Source organism: Pleurodeles waltl, chromosome 4_2 (assembly GCF_031143425.1).
Source record: "Pleurodeles waltl isolate 20211129_DDA chromosome 4_2, aPleWal1.hap1.20221129, whole genome shotgun sequence".
In the NCBI taxonomy this organism is placed as follows: Eukaryota; Metazoa; Chordata; class Amphibia; order Caudata; family Salamandridae; genus Pleurodeles; species Pleurodeles waltl.
Window position 1 is genome coordinate 111,122,180 of NC_090443.1, and position 21,023 is coordinate 111,143,202.

The 21,023-nt window shown below is 47.8% G+C and overlaps 1 long non-coding RNA gene across 1 annotated transcript; it reads left to right on the forward strand.

The window, feature by feature from the left end:
- The first annotated feature begins 6,767 nt into the window (after positions 1-6,767).
- Positions 6,768-7,638, forward strand: LOC138294084 (uncharacterized). Its single transcript, XR_011203174.1, has 3 exons — positions 6,768-6,848; positions 6,944-6,999; positions 7,376-7,638. It is a non-coding gene; the product is annotated as an uncharacterized lncRNA (long non-coding RNA).
- Positions 7,639-21,023: the final 13,385 nt, after the last annotated feature.

Consider the following 21,023-nt stretch of genomic DNA (forward strand, 5'->3'; position numbering starts at 1 on the left):
TTTGGGAGGAGGGGGAACAGACACAGTGGGAGAGGACACAGGGGACGTGTGCATGGATGTGGGGGAGATGACTGCCAGTGAGGGCGTGTTGTGATAGGTGTGCTGGTGATGGAGGTAGTGGATGAGGATGTAGTGCATGCAGGTGTGTGTGGAGATGCAATTGGGAGGGAGGTGGACGAGGAGGAGGAGGGGGACACAGTGGAGGCAGTGGATGTTGGTGTGTCTGCATCTGGATGGTGCTTGTGTGAGTTGATTTGGGTGCATGCAGGTCTGAAGGTGTGCTTGGAATAGGCTGGGGTTGAGGGGAATGGGACTGGGTAGAGAAAGATGGAGGGGGAAGCTAGACACAGGTACAATGGCTGCCATCAGTGATTTGGCCAGAGCCTGGAATGCTCTCTGTTGGGCCGCCATGCCAGAGTGAATGCCCTCCAGAAATGCATTTGTTTGTCGCAAATGCCCTGCTAGACCCTGGATGGCATTCAGTATGGTTGACTGCCCAACAGAGAGGGATCTCAGGAGGTCAATAGCCTCCTCACTGAGGGTAGCAGGGCTGACTGTGGCAGGGCCTGAGGTGCCTGGAGCGAAGGAGATGACCACCCTCCTGGGTGAGCGGGAAACTCGCTGAGGGGCTGCTGGGAGGGCAGTGCTGGTACGGGGGTGGCGGCTGTACCTGTAGTTGGGGTGGGCACAGAGGTGTCCACCACCGCCAGGGAGCTTCTTTCGGAGGAGGTGTCGCTGTCAGAACTGTCCTCTCCTGTCTCCGTCGTGGTGCTCCCCTCGCCCTCCATCCCACTGGTGCCCTCACCGTTGGTGGATTCGGCCTCCAGGCCCATGTGGGATGCAACTCCCTCCGTCGCCGGTTCCTCTGCTCCTCCGCCAGATGATGCTAATGCATGCAAGGACAGGGTGACAAAAGAAAAAGGGGGGGAGACAGAAGATACACTTGGTCAGTGGCAGCAACAACACTACCGTTGGTGTACATGACACACACAGACAGGGAACAGCCCTATGCACTACGCCATGCACTACCAGTTACAATGCTAGTCACCAGGCCATGGGGTACAATGCCTAATGCCATTAGCTGCACACCTGAAACCTACAGGACCCTGCCCAGTAGTAGATGCCCACAAGCATTATTGGGGTTGGAGTGCATCTGAGCTTGCTCATCCTGGAACCTACCCTGCCATGTTCGCCCTGGTCTAGGGGCACCCACAGACCCACATCCCCCACCCAGGTAACAAATTAACACGCGCTACTTCATGATTCAGAATCTGTACTCACCCCCTTGTGGCTGCTGTGATGCCTTCAAGTGCCTCATCCAACTCCGGATAGGCCACCGCCAGGATGCGGAACATCAGGGGGATCAGGGTACGACGGGCACCCCTTCCTCATTGGGAGGCCAGCCCCAGCAGGGCCTCCACCGTCTTCTTTGCCCCCCCTACACGAGGCTTACACACACACACAGCACTCCATACGTTCATGCCCCACGCAGCGTTCTCACAGTGTACTCACCTGTTTGTCTGGAGGACCATAAAGTAAAGGGTACTCGGTTAGGGCCCCATCCACTAGTCTCTCCAACTCCTCGGAAGTGAAGGCAGTGGCCCTTTCCCCAGACACTGAGCCATGGTCACTTCCAGACACAGGTCACAGCAGCACTTGAAGTGTAGGTCCTCTCCTGTTGAAGGTCAGGTAACAAGTGAGTGAACAGATGGAAAATGGTGGTCACGTCCGCGGCGGTGCATACCGTTACTGCCGGCGTACATTACCATTGGCTCCTGGAACCCGTAGGCCCCACTGATAACCAATGATGTGTTACACGGCGGTCATCGACAGCCTCCCGCAACGGCGCACAACGTCAGCGGAATTAGCTCATTTCCACTTGTCCCTCCTCACAGGTCAGGCGGCCACCATTTCAGGGGGGCATAGGCCATGGCACTTAAGTGTGTCACAGCAGACATAGGCATATCAACGGACCTACACGCTCACATTAACTTTCTGTAAAAAAATGCAAAGCATGTTAAATCGGAGTATATGTTTGAATATGACCATCTGCTCACTGTTTTTCACCCTAGAGTTCAACCACTGAGGATGAATAGGAGATGGAGACATACCCCCGTGTACAGACCCCTGGTGGACCTTGCGACAATGGAGGACAGACACATTATCCTAACCTACAGACTTAATAGGGCTATAATCCAAGAGCTGTGTGCCCAATTGGAGCCAGACCTGATTTCAGCTATCCGCCACCCCACAGGTATCCCCCCTGTAGTGCAGGTCCTGTCAGTGCCTCATTTCTTGGCAAGTGGTTCCTTCCAAGCGACAGTGGCCATGGCATCAGGGATGTCACAGCCTATGTTCTCAAATGTGCTGAGCAGAGTGTTGTCTGCCCTGATGAAACACATGTGCAGCTACATCGTATTTTCCCAGGTGAAGGATTTGGCCACAGTGAAGGCTGACTTTTATGCAATCTGACATATCCCCAACATCATTGGTGCCTCCCTTCCCCCCCCCCCCCACAAGAGAAATGAACAGGTGTTCATAAATCGAAAGAGCTTTCACTCTCTGAATGTGCAGATAGTGTGCCTGGCAGACCAGTACAACTCCCACTTCAATGCAAAGTATCCTGGCTCTGTGCACAATGCCTTTATCTTGAGGAATAGCAGCATCCCATATGTGATATCTCAACTCCATAGGCACAGGGTGTGGCTAATAGGTGAGCCCATGGTACCTACCCAGTGTCTGGTGGTATATGGGTGTGGGGTTGCCCCTAAGGGTGAGTGTCTGTCTAACATGTATCCCTCAATATTTACAGGTGACTCTGGTTACCCCAACCTCTCATGGCTACTGACCCCAGTGAGGAGTGCCAGGACAAGGGCAGAGTTACAATGAGGCACATGGGAGAACAAGGAGGATCATTAAGCGCACCTTTGGCCTCCTGAAGGCCAGATTCCGGTGCCTCCATCTGACAGGTGGATCCCTGTGCTACTCACCGAAGAAGATCTACCAGATCATCGTTGCATGTTGCACAAACTGGCCTTGGGACGCCAGGTGCCTTTTCTGCAGGAGGATGAGGCTGGAGATGGTCGTGTGGCAGCGGTGGAGCCTGTGGACAGTGACGAAGAGGAGGCAGAGGATGAAGATTTGGACAACAGAAGTTATCTCATACAGCAGTACTTCCAGTGACACAGAGCTAAGACACTGTAACTTCACTTTACATTGCAGTTTTGTGTTGGACATTGTACATGGCAGCCTGATTTTGCAAAATCTATGGCCACTTACTGTACCCTTTGGCATCTCTATTTTCAGATATCTGTGCCCGACTCTGGCTCATGGTGTGTTTACTGCTGCCCACTACAGGTCATACCTACGTATATATAACTGTACATTTGAATTGCAATGTTTACAGCTTGTAAAACTAATACATTTTTCAATCAATTGATAGACTCCATAATTGTATTAGTTCCAAGGGTGTTTATTTCTGTGATAAAAAGTGTAGGGGGTATTGCAATGGGCTGGATTGATGATGGAGGAATGTCCAGGATAGAGTCCAGTCTATTGGTATCACAGATGCATTGTCCAAGGGGGCATAGGGAGTGGGGCAATGGCAGTTCAAGGTGGACAGGGTGACATAGTGGAACACAAAGGTGACATTCAGAGGAGTCTTATTTCCTGGCGGGGGTCTTGTCAATGTTCTCTGGCTTCTGCCTGGATCGCAGGGACCTTTTGCGTGATGGCTCTCCTTCTGCAAGGGGAGGGGTGCTGGAGGCCTTTTGTTCCTGTGACGGGGCCTCCTGTCCACTTGCAGCAGCAGAGGTGGAGGGCTGTTCATCGGTGTGGCTAGTGTCAGAGTCCCATTGGTGTGCCACTGCCTCCCTCATGGTGTTGGCCATGTCTGTCAGCACCCCTGCAATGGTGACCAGGGTGGTGTGGATGTCCCCCAGGTCCTCCCTGATCCCCAGGTACTGTCCCTCCTGCAGCCGCTGGGTCTCCTGCAACTTGGCCAGTATCTGGCCCATGGTCTCCTGGGAATGGTGGTATGCTCCCAGGATGTTGGTGAGTGCCTCGTGGAGAGTTGGTTCCCTTGGCCTGTCCTCCCCCTGTCGCACAGCAGTCCTCCCAGCTTCCCTGTTGTCCTGTGCCTCTGTCCCCTGAACCGTGTGCCCATTGCCACTGACCCCAGGTCCCTGATCGTCCTGTGTTTGTGGGGTTGCCTGGTGTCCCTGTAGTGGTGGACACACTGCTGATTGACGTGCCCTGGGGACAGAGGTAAGGGCCCGCTGGTTGGGTGCTGTGGTGGTGTTTCCCGAGGGGGAGGCTCTGTGGTTGTTTGGGACTGTGGCTGGGTCACCAATTGTCCAGAGGTCCCTGATGGGCCAGGTTGTTCATCCTGATCCAGGCATGCAGAGCTGCTGTCATCACTGTGGGCCTCTTCTGGGGGGGACTGGATGTTGCTTGCACCTCCTCTCCAGTTGTAATTTGGTTGGCTAAGTGATTGGCACTAGTGTGCATGCTGGTGTGATGGGGGTCCATGCAAGTCTGTGATGGGGGTCCATGCAATGGTGTTGTATGTAGGGATTGGTATTGGGATGGGTGGGTTGTGATGGTAGGGTATATGTGAGGTGGTGAGGGTAGAGGTAGGAGTTTGCGATGACATGCAGGTGGGGGGGGTTTGAAAATAGTAAAGATTTGACTTACCACAGTCCAGTCCTACTGCTACTCCTTCCAGGCCCTCAGGATGCATGATCGCCAAGACTTACTCCTCCCATATTGTTAGTTGTGGGGGAGGAGGTGGGGGTCCACCGCCAGTCCTCTGTACAACTATATGGTGTCTTGCAACCACGGTCGTTGGTCGTTCCACCTCTTCCTGATGTCATCCCTTGTTCTAGGGTGCTGTCCCACGGCGTTGACTCTGTCCTCGACTCTCCTCCATAGCTCCATCTTCCTAGCAATGCACCTGTGATCCGAATAGCTGTGGCTCTACCCGGATGATTTCCTCCACCATGACCGTTAGTTCCTCCTCTGAGAACCTGGGGTGTCTTTGTGGTGCCATGGGTGTAGTGTGAGTGGTGTGTGTGAGGGTGTATGGGGTGATGTGTTGGGTTGTGTGAGGTGCATGGATGGTGTATGGGTTATGGTGTTCTATGGCTCTGATTCTGTGGGTGCTCCTGGCATGTCTCTCTCTCAGTTGTCAATTTTCTTGAGTTGTACGGGGGTTGTGGGTAATGTGGATGTGTGTTTTATAGTGGTGTGGGTGTGGTGTGTGTATGTGTGTCAGGTGTGTGTTATTTAAATTGCCCAATGTGTGTTGTTTTGTTTGAGTGGGTGTATTTTGAGTGCAGCGGTATGTACCGCCAATGGTTTACCGCGGTTGAATGTCCGCCTTGGTGATTCGTGGGTCATAATGCTGTGGGCATATTTCTGTTGGCGTAACAGTGTGGGTTTAGGTACTGCCAGTTTATCACCGACCTCTGGGCTGGCAAACTTGTGTGTGTCTGTATAGTGGCGGATTTCTATGTGTGGGTCATAATACGAGTAGCGGTATACCGCCGCGGTATGTTGGCGGCTGTCAGCATGGCGGTAAGCGGCACTTACCGCCAATGTCATAATGGGGGCCATAGTTTTTGTATCCTTGCAAGTTCTGTTTTCCACAATGTCGTGAGTAATGAAACTGGGTTCCTATGGTCCAACTCTCTCATCTTTTAAAATGCCCATTCATAGTTGAATGTGGGTCATCATATGGGGTGTGGACCAATTTGCCCCGATTGAAATCTTAAGATTGAGAAGAAATGCGTAACCCACAATGTATCCACATATACGTTTCCAGACGTGCAGGCGTATAGTAATATATATCACTTTGAGTCAAGATGATAGGTTCAAGGAGGTTATATTGTGGTTTTGAACAGTAGATCGTAGAAATGTGAGCAGAAAGCCGGCACATGTTTCGCCCCCTGTGGCAGGTGTGCCTGGGGCTTTTTCAAGGCTGTAAAGTATACATAATAATTGGGTCAATATTAAATGAGGATATGGAGAGCTAGCGTGTTAGTTACTTAGGTGCAATGAGGAAAGAAAAAGTACCATGATGTATCCAAAAATATTCGGTGCACTGTGATCAAAGCGGAGAATAGAGTTAGCACCCTATGTAAGGGAGGGTGTGCAAAAGACTCAAGGTAAGTGGATACTGATCGCGTTCCCAGGTGATATTGTAACAAGGTCATCAATTTGGTGATATATGGTTAAATAGCAGTGAATTTAAATCATGCTTGGTGAGGTGTGTAGTAAAATATATGAGGGCAAGTGCTGGCAAAGAAAAAAATAGTAATATCACTTATTTGATATTCAAATTCACAAATGAGTACATTACAAGTTATTGCGGTGTCAAACTATGACTGGCAAATGACACAGCACATACCTAGTAATCAATCATCTGGGAAAATCCAGCATTATAGAAATACATTTATGTCCGGTTCGTATATTCATTCTGTGTAAGAAAATGTTTGTATAGCATATCAACCAGTTCATATTGTTCCAACATAATGCCAAGAAGTATAATTTTGTTTTCCACAATGTCTCCTCTATTGACCAGGGAAAGAAAAGGATGCTCAGAAATTTCAAATCCACTCTAGCCCTAAGGAAATTATCCTGCAAACATGTAGAGCAAAGTCTGCATACTTTCAGTTAAAAGACAAACAATTGTGAGCAGGTATAAGTCTATATATCTGTGAATTTGTTACGCTTATTTGCTCTTTCTGTTTGTATTACAGGTTCTCTTCTCTTCCAGTAAATCAGGAGGAATGAAATGTTCACTGGAATTAGAAAGGTGTTGCAAACAACAAATACTATACCTGCAGGTAAAATGTTCGATTTTCCCTTTTTTTTTAAATCTGCAAGACCTAGTGTAAGTATGGGTTAAAAGTAAACTTACTCTTTATTTTTTTGTGTGCAGATTTTGTTCCCCACAGACTCTTCATTATGAATGGGCTGGAAAAGAACCCACAAAAAGTTAAGACCAATTATTTCTGGGTTGTTGTAGGTTCTGTTACTAGATAGCCTGAGCTAACTCTTAATACTTGACTATGTGTGAGATTTCTGATTTGTTTAATGATCAATGTCCAGCACAAATTTGGTTGGTAATGGGTATCTTTCCACCTTGTGCAAAATGTTTAGTCTTCAAGTAAGTATAAACAAAGGTATTACATTTTCAGCTCCAGTCATGGAAATGCTTTGGTTAAAATCTACATAAATCTGGGTTAAAGCCAGACTTGTGAGGGCACTAGATTTTATTAATTTTGGGGAGCTTTAGATTCTGCTTTCCATGGGTGGCTTACACATGCTTTCTCAATGTCTCTCTCTCTCTCTCTCTTTCTTTTTATTACAGGTTTGATTCAGCGCCCCAACCAAGTGAATCGTAGAAGAGCTAGCACAATCAAGTCTTTGAGCAAAAGATACTTATGTTCAGGGAAAAGTAAAAAATTTGTGATGGAGCTAGATTTAATTTCTTTTGAGTGTTTTGCAAAATGTTTTAATACTCATATGCAAAACGTTTGCCATTAAAGGTTCTATTCTCCAAGCAGAGATTCAGAGCTGCTCTCTCATTTTTGTTGTTACAGGTTCTTTTCCCAAAGATTCCAGTCTAACCCTTTCCCCTTGACTTTGGACTAGATTTCTGATTAATGTGAGGATCCGAGTTAAGGACATATCTGGTTGGAAAATGTATCTAACTACACTGTGCAGAGTGATAAGACTGCAAGTATTCAGTTTTCAGAATTGCAGTGCACCTAGTCTTTACCAATGTTACTTGCTCTATAAGCTAAAAAAAGCTTAATTCAATAAACATTTCTCTAAAAATGAGACCTCAGAGAGTAACCAAATGGTTTTTCATAAAAAGGGCATGCCCCGCAAATGTGGGCCACTTTTTTTTCTCAGTGCCCGGACCAAATTGTGATGGGGGGTGGCAGGGTGCTGAAGCCCTTTCAGCCTAATGGCTGTTTCATGCCTGGAAGGTACAATACTCAAGAATCATGGAGTGGAACCTCATTTGTTCTGTTTCGTATCATAAGTAACAATATATTGCAATATTTGTTCGACCGTCATCCGCCAATGTATGGTCTCTATGACACAACAGGGCTCTTCAAGGAGGACAGAACAGAGGATTCTAGTCTGTGAGCATACCAAGGAACAATCCAGAGAAATTGCTGTATTGTTTGTTTCGTGATTTAATATAAGATATTCTCTGTGGAAATATATCACAGAATGGACAGAACTAGTTCTGGACTCAGTGCTCCTTCTTGCTGCATACATAAGGTGACGGCTCTGTGCAACTTCCATGCCATAGAGTGCTGGGCACTGTGAACATGTCAGTGCTGTTTGGATACACCCTGAGTCTGGTGGGCACTGCTCCCCATCAGCTTTCCACAAAGGGGTTCGATAGGAGAGCTGGTAAGGTTTGTGCACCATCGTTGTACCAGGGCTTCATGGAGATTTACAACAAGAAATGTGTAAGTGAAAGTAGGCCAAGTAGGCTGGAGCCTACGTACCGTCTGAGTGGGTAGTAGGGGGATTGAGTAATGCACAGCACTTGAAGTGCATTAAAAACAAGTATTGGCATAGCCAGTTGGTCGTGTAGTTTGGATGTGAGTGTAGGCTAACTATTTTTGCTATTTTGTTGTTGTTATTGTTTTGCATTAATAGGAAAAAGTAAAGTATCTTGATATGCCTGCATGCATATGTAATTATAAGCTTGATTGGTGGATGGTGTGGTGCGTATTGTTTAGGAATACATTTATACCAAAAAATACTTTTTTCTGTTGTTGAAGGTCTTTATTTTTCCTTGTCTTTATATTTTCTATAATCTAAATTTTTGTTAGTAGTAAACCATTTTATTTACATTTAAATATACAAGGCAGATTGTTTTAGATAGGAGTGGGGTGGATTGTAGTCGGGCAGATTGTTTTGAATTGGAGTGGGACAATTTGGTTTGGATTGGAGTGGGGCAGATTGGTGTATGGCAGATTGTCTTGGATTAGAGTGGGGCATATTAGAGTGGGGCAAAATGTTTTGGATTGGAGTGCGGCATTTATATTTTGGATTGGGGTAGGGCAGATTGGTGTCGGGCAGAGTTGGAATTGTTAAAACACAAGGCACCCCTAGCTCCTCTTCTTGTGAACTCACTGTAGTGCTTGAAATAAATTCTCAGACGGCACATGGGCTGGCAAATAGGCATGCACACCAGCAATCTCACACACAGACATTCACTGTGATACACACACTTGTGCATCTCCCACAGATACACATATAACTATAAATATAAATACACACAGTGTCATATGCAGAGGCATACAGACCCAGTGGCGCAGATAAGAGCACACATACACACACAAACACATCCACAGTCATATTGCACAAATGTAGGCAACAGAAACACACAGACGCACACAGAGATACACACTCTCATACACACAGTGACACATTCCCACACGGACACATACATGGTGTCCTCTACTTAGTTTTGTTTTGCTCTATGTGATCTAGGAATTAAATGTCACTTTCTCCAGCCTTTGATTTCTACCTTCTTTGTTACCAGAATCTGGTGTTTTACTGTTATTGCATTGTTTATTATATGTTCATGTTGTACAGGATGAGCTGCTGTATTGTTGTATTGTTTTACTTATTGAATATGTTTTCGTTGTAGTTCGTACCAGAATAATTGTATCCAATATATATAGTGCTGATATGCCAGGAGATCAGCTTCGAAACACGTACATAGAACAAGCAGCAATTAATATAAACTAGTCATAGGTAGGACAACAGAGTATAACAAGACATTCAGGTGTGTAACTGCCTCATCTTGTTCGTATCATTGTGTTTATGGCGCGTCAATGTGTCATAGGTTTAGTAGTTATTGTCACAGATACTGTTCCCAGTAAAGCGCTCTCACGTACCCCCTGGGCCTTTTATGTGCTATAAGAAAACTTCAAAATAAAGATAGATGTGCAAACAAACCCAGACAAACGTGCAAGCACCCATACACAGAAATATGCATACACAGAAACAAACGCACACACAGACGCAGTCAAGCACGCATTCGGAAACACAGCCACCTGCAGCCGCATAAAAAGACACATGCAAAAACACATGCATATATGCACTCACACACTCATGCGCACACACACACATGCATGCAGGCAGGAGCACATACATACAGACACGCACAAATAGGCATATACTTAAGCAAGCATGCACATACGTATACAGCATTACCAAAGGGAGATACATCTATACACTCACAAACGCATGAACATATACAAGCATGCATACAGGCACTCCTACATCTCTACGAACATATGCACACTCAGATGCACTCATGCATGCAGGCATGTATACACACACATACTTGTGCACACTCAATCTTCGTGTCGTCAGGTTTGTTGGAACATGATATGACACAAGATCAACTGTTGAATCTGTATTTTCAGCAGAGCTCTGCAGCTAGCTTTCATTTCTAAACCAAAACACAGACCAGTTTCAGGGAGCATGTGACCTTTGCTTTTGCAGTTCAGGGTATGCAGAAGATCATTCAACGACCCCAGTTAAGGACAGCACCCTTGCAGCCCTGTGCTGCCAGTGGGCCTGGATTCTTCTGGTTCTGGAATTGCCATCTTGCTCAAGCCTAGATAGATATACACACACTCACATACATACGCATCCACCCACACATTCGACATAGTTTCCCACACGTGCATGCTCAGACACATATACGCACATACACACACGACAGCACAGTCACACATTCATGTAGGCAAGCTTGTGCATGTACGTACAGATATACTGACAGGCAAGCATGCACATACATATATGCACACACACATACACACACAGAAGCACAATCACACACGCACATTAATAGACAACATTCACGCGCATACAGAGAATCATGCATGTATGTTAGGTCCTCGTAGGGTGACCACCCGTCTGTAAATTTCACGGACTGTCCGTAATTTCGCCCTGCCGTCGTCGGTTGTCCGTGATGAAAGGCTTAACGGACGGCATTTGTCCGTAATTTTAGCCTTTCACCAAATGGACAAGGGAAGGTAGTGGGAAATTACGGCCGATTAGTTTCCCCAGCAGGTTTAAAAGGCAGGGAGTCTCCTGTGCTCTGAGGGAGGGAGGGGCAGACAGATAAGAATCAGACCTTCTTGCCAGGGGGTCTCCTTCCCTAAATACATGCAAATGTGTGCAACTGGTAAATCTGCAAATGCAAAGGGGCTTGAAAACCGGCATTGACTTTGCTAAAAGGAGTCACTTGAAGTTTTCTGGTGGCAAAGATATTTATTTTAGAGAGGTATTGTAATGGTGTTCCAAGGTGAGCTGTGGAGTGTGTGGTTTTAATGAAGTGTTATAACATTTTTTAGTACTAGGTATAAACTGTATATTATTAAAATCTGAGAAGCGCTTTTTTTTTATTTAACCAAAATGTATTTGCGCATTTTGTAGCACCTTTTATTATGATGTAATTGTATTTTTCACAGTTCTTTCAGCGACCTCGGTACCTCATAGTACTAACAAACATTGGCAAAGCCAACAGGTCTCGCCTACGAAAGAGTTACTGTCTTTGCTAATGTGTTTTAGCCATTAGCCATGTTATACACCAGAGTACCTGCTGTTCAGCATGGCTTAAAGTTAGTGGCATAGTGGTGTGGAGTGGAGTAGAGTAGCATAGGAGCAGTGGCGTAGAGCCCAGTGATGCAAAGTACAGTGCAGTGGGGTACAGTGCAGTTGTTTAGAGTGCGTTAGCATAGAGTGCAGTGGTTTAGAGTGCAGTGGCATGGAGTGGCGTGGGACAGAGTAGAGTTGCACAGAGTGAAGTGGAGTAGACTGGCATACAATAGAGTGGCAGAGGGAGCAGTAGTGTAGAGTGGTACAGTGGCATAGATTGCAGAGTAGACTTGCGTTGCTGGGAGTGCAGTGGCGTAGTATAGAGTGGTGCAGAGTAGAGTATAGTGCTATAGAGTGGAGTGATGCAGAGTAGAGTGGCATAGAATGCAGTGGCACAGAATGCAGTAGTACATAGCAGATTGGTGTACAGTACAGTGGTGGATAGTGCAACGCTGTGGAGTAGAGTGTCGGTGCAGTGATGTAGAGTGGCACAGAGAGCAGTGGTGTAGAGTACAGTGGTACAGATTAGAGGGCAGTGGAGTACAGTGCAGTTGTTTAGAGTGCATTGGCGCAGAGTGCAGTGGCATAGAGTGGCATGGGGTAGAGTTACACAGAGTGCAGTGGAGTAGCAGAGACTGCAGCAATGCAGAGTGGCACAGTGTCAGAGTGCAGAGTAGACTCATGTGGCATAGAGTGCAGTGGTGTAGAGTGGTGCAGAGAGGAATATTGTAGAGTGGTGCAGAGTAGAGTATAGTGCCTAGAGTTCAGTGGCATAGAGTAGAGTGGTGTAGAGTGCAGAGCAGAGTGTCAGTGCAGTGGTGTAGCGTGGTACAGAGAACAGTGGTATAGAGTACAGTGGTTCAGAGTAAAGGGCAGTGGCACACAGTGCAGTTGTTTAGAGTGCACTGGTGTAGAGTGCAGTTGCATAGAGTGGCATTGGGCAGGGTAGAGTGGCATAGAGTGCAGTAGAATAGAGTGTATTGGTGCAGAATGCACTAATACAGAGCAGAGTGGTGTAGAGTACAGTGGCGACCAGTGCTGTGTGCGGGGGGGGAAGGCTTAGCAAAGGTAGTGCAGGAGCATGGGGTTTCTTCGGGTCAGTGAGTTTACAGGTTCTGGCAGGGCAAGAGAAAGCTGTGCATGATAACCCCAGATGGTGATCCATGGAATGGTCAGTAGGAAACAATGAGCAATGTATTAAGCCTTCCTTAAAAGTATTTACTGGTAAACCCCATCTAATGCAGGGAGTTGGGCAGCGAGCCACCCATTGGACCTGTGCAGCTGAATAATAGCATTCTAAGCCCAGAAGACCTAATCCACCCGCAGTAACAGGTAACTTTAGAGTGGAAAGAGCTACCCGATGGCACTGCAACAACCAAATCAGATTTGTGGCCTGTCTGAAGAAGGAATGAAGGACGAGCAGGGGAAGGTTTGCAAAATAATACTATCATTGGGGTAGCACACCATCTTCGCTAGTGCCACAAGGCCCACTAAAGAAAGCAGAAGAGAAGACCAAAAAGCAAACTGGGCTTGGAGGGACCATTCGCTCTGCCGAGATTTTCATCCTGGAAATTAGTGTAAGAATGGTAGATCTTAATCACTAGATATCAAAAGGTAACTGGTTCCTAGTTCAATCTGAGATCTAATTGTATATAAAGGGGAAAACAGTGCCATATGTTTAAGAAACACTAATTACATTTTAAAATTTGTACATTTTGTTTGTAAAATTTACATCCCAAATATTTAGAAGATTCTATGTGTACTTGACACTTAAGGATAACCCAGATCTCTAGTTTGGCTTTTGCTCAATTTCAAAACCATTTAAAGACATGGACAAAGCAGGCAATTGCCTTGCACAACCTTGCAAGGGGTCTGCCCCCTGCTCACCCTTCACAAGCACTAACAGCGAACCATTGCACCAGAAGAGTTTGCCAAGGTGGATGGGTGTTGCTTGTTCGACCACTTGACAGTGCCTCTTCTGTTTCGCTCCTGTGTGCAGAGACAACTCCCCAGGTACCCAATACCTTTGATTAGTCTTGGTGGACCCACCTTGTCTGATTTTAGGAATTGTCCCACCTTGTTCTTCTCTTCTTTATTTATCCAGTTTTTATCAACAACGCTTTGAATTACTTGCTGAGGATCTCCCATTTGATCTCAATTTCATCCTCCTCTTTTATTATCTTTGATTGGTAGTCCAGGCTCCCCTTTCTGAGATACATGTAGAGTCCCAGACATACACTTTAGTGCAGTGAGACTACAGACAAATTATGGGTGCCTCACATCCTGACATTAGGTGTGAGACTGTCGTCCACACCATCTGCCCAGCCTCTTTAAAAAAAATGTAGGTTTAAAGTCCATGGGCGGTTGGGGTAAGCCAGATGTTTTTGTTCAATTTGTTTAAATTAGCATAAGGTTATTTACCTTAATGTTTCCCATACTGTTTGCCAGGGGTTATAAAATGTTCAGAAACAATCAAAATGTTGCTGTTACTTTCTCTTCAAGAAAGATCGGGTAGATTTGGGTAGGGGCGGATGGGCTTTCCACAGTACTGAAGGGCATTAATTTACTACTGAACACGGACGTAATGTGACACCCGAATGTAGCATACCAGGAGGCAATCACAAAAAGACCACAGTGAATAAAAAGTGCTATGTTAAAAAAGAGTAAATAAATGCACTGACAAAATAGTGAGCCATGGCCTCTCTTGCGTGTGTCTGTAAAACTGACGTTTGTTCTTGAATTTTTGTCCTGAATTTTGACCCTTTGTCCTGAATTTTTCTCCTGAATTTTGACCCTTTGTCCTGAATTTTTTACAGTCCTGTCCAGAATTTGCCTCAATCCCAGGTGGTCACCCTAGGTCCTCGTTCCCATTGCATTATCTCATGCCTAAACCCATTTTCTGAAAGATGTAGGTGAGATTAATGTTTATTCTTTGCAGCTGAATGATTTTTCATGCTGAATATAAATAAATAAGAATATGAATGTGAAAATAAATTTTGTCTAGTGATCTGGCGATGCCGCCTGTGAAGAGTCTGAAAAAATGATCACTAATTGGATTAATTAAGCGGTGGGAGGGCTGACATATGGAGGTCTCGAACACTGGAGATGGCGGACACTGAGTGATGGGAATGGTGTGGATGCTGGTCTGCTTCCCAAATACAAAGAGGTGCTGGGCAGTAGGTGTCCATATCCAGCTTACGGTGCCCCCTCCCAACTTTTTCTGTTTTAAAGAGACAACAAAGAACGATAAGAAACCTACTGCAATCAGACAGACACAGAAAAACATAGTCCGCACAACGAAACACAAATGCACACAAGTGAAAGGAGACAAGTAATGTGGGCATGCTCTGTGGGCAGCAACAACATGCGAAAAGGAGGCACATGAAATCTACAACAAACACATACAAGCAAGCCTTTGCAAACAACAGCAAAAGTTACCAATTAGAAGTGATCGGAGGGATAGAAGCTCACAAAGTGACTACATCACATCTTGAAGAGACAGTGCATGCGCTGCCTAGACTTGACCTAAAAAGCGTGGGAACTGTGATGCTGAGTGCAAAAGGGGGACGAGGTGAGTGAGCGTGGGAGCGGGGTCAAAGGTGTGGCTGAAAAAAACAAAGTATTCTGTAACTTTTTTTGGTCTTTCACCTTCAGATAACTACATATAAAATAACAACAGCTTAAATGAAAAATAAATGCACTTTACGTTAATCAGTGCGAAATGCACTCATATTACGAAACCTCTATTAGTTAATACACTGCAAAGGTCTATACCTGTAACCAGAGAGCCACAAAATTGAATCCTGGTTGGTGCAGTCGAGAATAGTGAGTGACTTGTGTATGTTTAAAGCTATGTGGTCCCAGTCTGTGACAGAGAGCTCTGTGAATATGTAAGTCATTATTTCAAACTTGCATTACACACAGTAGCAGATAGGCTGCCATAAAATACGTAAACATTTTAAATGTTTAAGATAAAAAAGCCTTACAAAATATAGATTTTAGTAATACCCAAACTGTACATAGTGCAGTTGTTTTTTAGGGTGACCTTTACAAGCAAACACTTCACGTCTCAGCTGGCAACTCTCTTGCAAAACCACCAGAAAGAGAAAAATATGTGTCATCAGGCAGCTTCAAGTGATTCCATCAGTGAAAGCCAGTGCTGGCTTCCAAGCACCATTTACATTTTAAGACTGACCAGTTATGCACATTTATTTTTGTTCCAAGGGAGCAGGCACCCTAGCAAGAAGGCTCATTTAGCTGTCTGCCCCACTGTCGGTTTCACAGCACAGGAGACTCCCTACCTTATAAATCATCTGAAGCATTTCAACTCTCTGAATTAATCGTTCCAGGATGGTTGCCTTTTCACAAAAAGTATAGGAAATATTTTTCTAAAATTCAAAAAGTATGGGCACACCTCGACCACTGGTCCAGCTTCTTTAGATAAGTAGACAGGTGGGTGGAGGCCAGTGTGACAGATAGCATCAATGTAACAGATGAAATGGTGATAATCAGCTAGAGGATGTGGCGTTATAGCAAAGAGCTGCAGGCTTTGGAACTTGGAAACCAGGTTCGAGTCTTGGCATCAGCATAACATCCTGTGATTCTGGCCAAATCACTTAGGCCCTCATTACAACATTGGCGGTATATACTGCCTACCGCCACCGTGACAGACACCAAGAGGCCGTCGCCGCAGCTATGAGCCGTCCACCAAATTATGACAGTAGCCCAAATTCCTCCAGAAGGATGGCAGAATTCCGGCTGCAGCCATGGTGGCGGATGGCGGTAAGGTGGAGCTGCTGCCAGAAGCAGCGCCACGCCAGTAGACAGCCGCAGACCATATCATGACACATGATACGGCCTGGCGGTGTTCTTCTGGCGGACGCTGCTGCTGGCACCAGCGCCCTGTCCCTTCTCCTGCCGGAGGACCCCCTGCAATCAGGTAAGTCGGGTGCTCCAACAGGGGAGGGGGGAGGGGGTATTGTGCGTGTGTGTATGTGGGTGTGAGATGCATGTTGTCCGTGTGTGCCTGTATGGATGTGTGAGTGTGAGTATGTTGTGTTGTGTGCATGCGTGTGTGCATGTATGTATGTCTGTGTGTGTGGATGTGTGTGTGTGAATGGATGTATGCATGCGTGGATGAATGTGGGTATGAGTGTGTATATGCGTGTGTTAGATGGTGGGTGAAGGTGCGTGTATGTCATGGGGAGGGTCTGGAGTGGGAAGGGGGGTGGCGGGAATACCAGGGGCGGGGAGGAGGCGGGGAAGACCCCTATCAGTGACATGGAAGGGATTCCCTGTCACTGATAGTGCCTACTGCCATGGTTTTCATGGCGGTAAGGAAGCCACAAAAACCATGGCGGTAGGCGGGGTCATAATCCAGCAGACGGGCAAGTGGCAACTGCCTGGCTGGAGACTGCAGTCTCCAGCCCGGCGGTTGTTACCGCCGTGGCAGACAGTGTGGTACATTGGTGGTTTCGCTTGAGCCAAACCGCCAATGCCATAATATGGGAAAACGTACCGCCAGCCTGGTTACAGTACTTTTCTCCATTTTACCGCCGTCCGCCAGGGTTGTAATGAGGGCCTTAATCTCTCCAGTGCCCAAAAAACGAATGTGACCTTGTGTAATGTATTCGGTGCTCATGTAAAGTGCTCCAATAACTTCAGTCAAGTTCATGCTATATAAAAGTTTAAGAAAATGACAATTTGGAGTCTATCAGGTGTGGGAGGAGTCTGTTCTAATTTAACAGGGAGAGCAGATCCGAGAGCTTGGCTCTAAGATCCTGTGCGTTGGCCAAGCCAAGAGAAAAAGTGTCATGATATTCATGTACAAACATCATAATATAATGGGACATAGGTGGTCATTACAACCCTGGCGGTCGGTGTTAAAGCGGCGGTAAGACCGCAAACAGGCCGGCGGTAAAAAAAATTGGAATTACGACCGTGGCGGAAACCACCAACAAAGACAGCCACTTTAACACTCCGACCGCCACGGCCACAGACAAACAGCTTGGCGGTCACCGTCAACAGACAGGCGGAAGACAAAGTACCGCCCACAGTATTACAACCTACCAATCCACCACCTTTTCCGGGGCGGATTCACCGTGGAAAAAAACACGGCGGAAACGGGAATTTCGAAGGGAAAACGCTCACCTCTACACACTCCACGAGGAACGACGACACCATGGACCCGGAACTCCAAATCCTATCTGCGATAGTCTTCCTGCTCCTGTACCAGGAGCACCAACGCCGGCGGCAAAGACCACGGTGAGTACTGCACCTACAACACGGGGGAGGCAAAAAACAGGGACACACACACGCAACACCCCCATCCTCACCCCCTACAACAAACACACTAATACATATCTATACATTATAGTAACACCCCCCAACCCCCCCGGAAGAATGCAAAGACAAAAGGAAATGAGTGTAACCATTGTAATATATTAAAATGCAGTACGCAAAAAAATACATATATACACTATTAACAAAATATACACCAAGAATAGTAGTCCAGGTATTGCACCATTTATAGTCCGTGGACCACTGGGCCCAAAATGCATCGGCGAGGCCCACACATGATACCAGATCAAAACAGAGAGAACACTGCAGGGGCATCAGATAGAAATACAACAGGCACCTCAGGGGGAAGTGAAAGGGGTGCACCTCAGCCGATGAGTGCACAATGCCAGATCCACGAGGGGGCTCCATGCCCAATGATGTATCCTGGGGAGTGCAAAGCCACAGTCTCTCAAGTCCATACAGTGGGTGGTTTTCCCACTGTTCAATCCTGGGGAGTGCAAAGCCACAGTCTCTCAAGTCTCTATAGTGGTTGATTTGCCCACTGTTCAATCCTGGGGAGTGCTTCATCCTGTGAAGGACAGAGGTAGTGGATGCATGTCTCCACTCGTTCTGGTGGGGGACTGGTGCCCAGAGTGCATCACGCACCCTGTGACGGTCCCAGTTGCGTCGGTGCCCCTGCCGCTCATGGGCTAGCGGTGCTTGAGTTGGCAGTGCCCTGTTCAGCGGTGCTTGAGTTGGCGGTGCCCTGTTCAGCGGTGCTCGAGTTAGCGGTGCCCTGTTCAGCGGTGCTTGAGTTGGCTGATGCCCTGTTCAGCGGTGCTCGAGTTGGCGGTGCCCTGTTCAGCGGTGCTCGAGTTGGCGGTGCCCTGTTCAGAGGTGCTTGAGTTGGCGGTGCCCTGTTCAGCGGTGCCTGAGTTGGCGGTCCTTCATTGCGCAGCTGGGCTGGGGCTGGCGGGGCCCTCCTGGGCAGCTGGGTTGTGGCTGGCAGGGCCCTCCTGGGCAGCGAGGATGGGGCTGGTAGTGGCCTCCTGTGCAGCAAGGATGGGGCTGGCGGTGGCCTCCTGGGCAGCAAGGATGGGGCTGGCAGGGCCCTCCTGGGCAGCGGTGATGATGGCGGTCTTCTCCGCCGTGCTACTCCTCCCAGACTTGCCGGGTTTCTTGTGGCCCTTCCCCACCTTGGGAGGAGTCACAGCTGAGTTCACACTCCCACGGGACCCCTGGGAGCGGCTTGGGTGGCTGGAGTCTTCCACCTCTCCCATCGGGCACTGGCCAAATTCTGGTGCTTCACAGGGGGGGGACTGGCTGTGCTGTGGCTCCGTGCCCCACTGGCTGTCCTGGTGGCCGGTGCACTCCACATACCTGTGACCACAGGCACGGAGATGTTGTGGCTGAGGTGCAAGTTCGGGACCTATGAGTTGGACGGGGTGGTGGGAAATAGGTCAAGGCTGGACAGGAAAATTTGTTTGGACACACTGGGACAGGTAGCTGGCGGGGGTTTGGGAGTGGAGGAAGAGGTGGTGGTTGTAGGTGGTGTACGTTTGGTGGCTTTGCGTGCAGGTGTATGCGCTGGAGGCTGTCGTGAGGTGGATGGCTGTTGGGTGGGTGTGTTCCTGCGTTTGTGTATCTTCGGAGGGGGCGTCACAGACACACTGGGAGAGGACACGGGACGTGTGTATGGTAGTGGGGGTGGTGACTGCACGTGAGCAGGGTGTGCTGGTGGGTGTGCTGGTGCGGGACGTAGTGGCTGTAGAGGTAGTGCATGCAGGTGTGAGTGTAGACAAGACTGGGAGGGAGGAGGGAGACGACGAGGAGGGGGACACAGTGGAGGCAGTGGATGTTGGTGTGTCTGTATGTGTGTGATGCTTGCGTGAGTGCCTGTGGGATGTGTGGTGCTTATGTTTGCCTGAGCTTCCCTTGTGTGGTGAGGTGTGTGCAGGCTGGTCTGATGGTGTGCTTGGGATAGGCAGAGGTACAGGGGATTGGGTCTGGGTGGAGGAAGTTGGAGGGGGGAGGCAAGACACAGGGACAATGGCTGCCATCAGTGCTGAGGCCAGAGTTTGAAAGGCTCAGTGAAGGGCCACCTGACCAGAATGAATGCCCTCCAGGAATGCATTTGTTTGTTGCAACTGCCTTTCTACACCCTGGATGGCATTCAAAATGGTAGACTGCCCAACAGTGACCTCTGACCTAAATGAAATGTACAGGGGAAGAAGAGAAGTCATTACCAACTGCGCCGTCAAAGTGAGTGGCCCCCATCCCTACCCTTGCCATGTGGCACATGCACCCACCGTCTTTCATGCACGCAGAACTCTGCCCCCTTACTTCTTACAACCAGCCCTCTCCACACAGGCATAGCCCATACAACATGCTCCCTTTGTACTTACCTGTTGGTCTGAAGGACTGTAGAGTAGCGTGTACTGGGGGAGGACCCCATTGACGAGCTTCTCCAACTCCTCCAATGTGAAGGCAGGGGCCCTTTCCCCAGACAGATGAGCCATTGTCTCTTCCAGACCGAGGTCAGAGCAGCACTTGCAGTGTAGGTCCTCTCCTGTCGAAGATCAGGTAACGAGTGATTATACAGATAGAAAATGGCGGTCACGTCCGCAGCAGTGCGTACCATCACTGCCGGCGTACATCATCATTGGCTCCTGGGACCCATAGGGTCCAATGTTAACCAATTCAGCATTGCGCCACGGTCTTCGACTGCCTACCGCGACGGTGTACAAGGCCAGCGCAGTTACCTCACATCCCATTGTCCCACTTTAGAGGTCAGGCAGCCGCCATTTCAGGGGCCCACATGGCCTAACTACCAACTGCGTCACACATACCTAGGCCTAGTCTCAACACACATACAGGCCACATTTTGTGTATGATCGGTGTTCTGTGTAGACTGTGGGTACATACCTCTGAGTTGTTTGACTCTGTGCTCGCTGTTGTCCTTCATAGGCACCGTCCGCTGGGACATGTGAGGAGATAGCGGAATCCTCCGGTGTACCGACCGCTGGTTGACCTGTCGACAATGGAGGAAAGAAATGTGATTATCACCTACAGGTTTGACCGTGCCACAATCC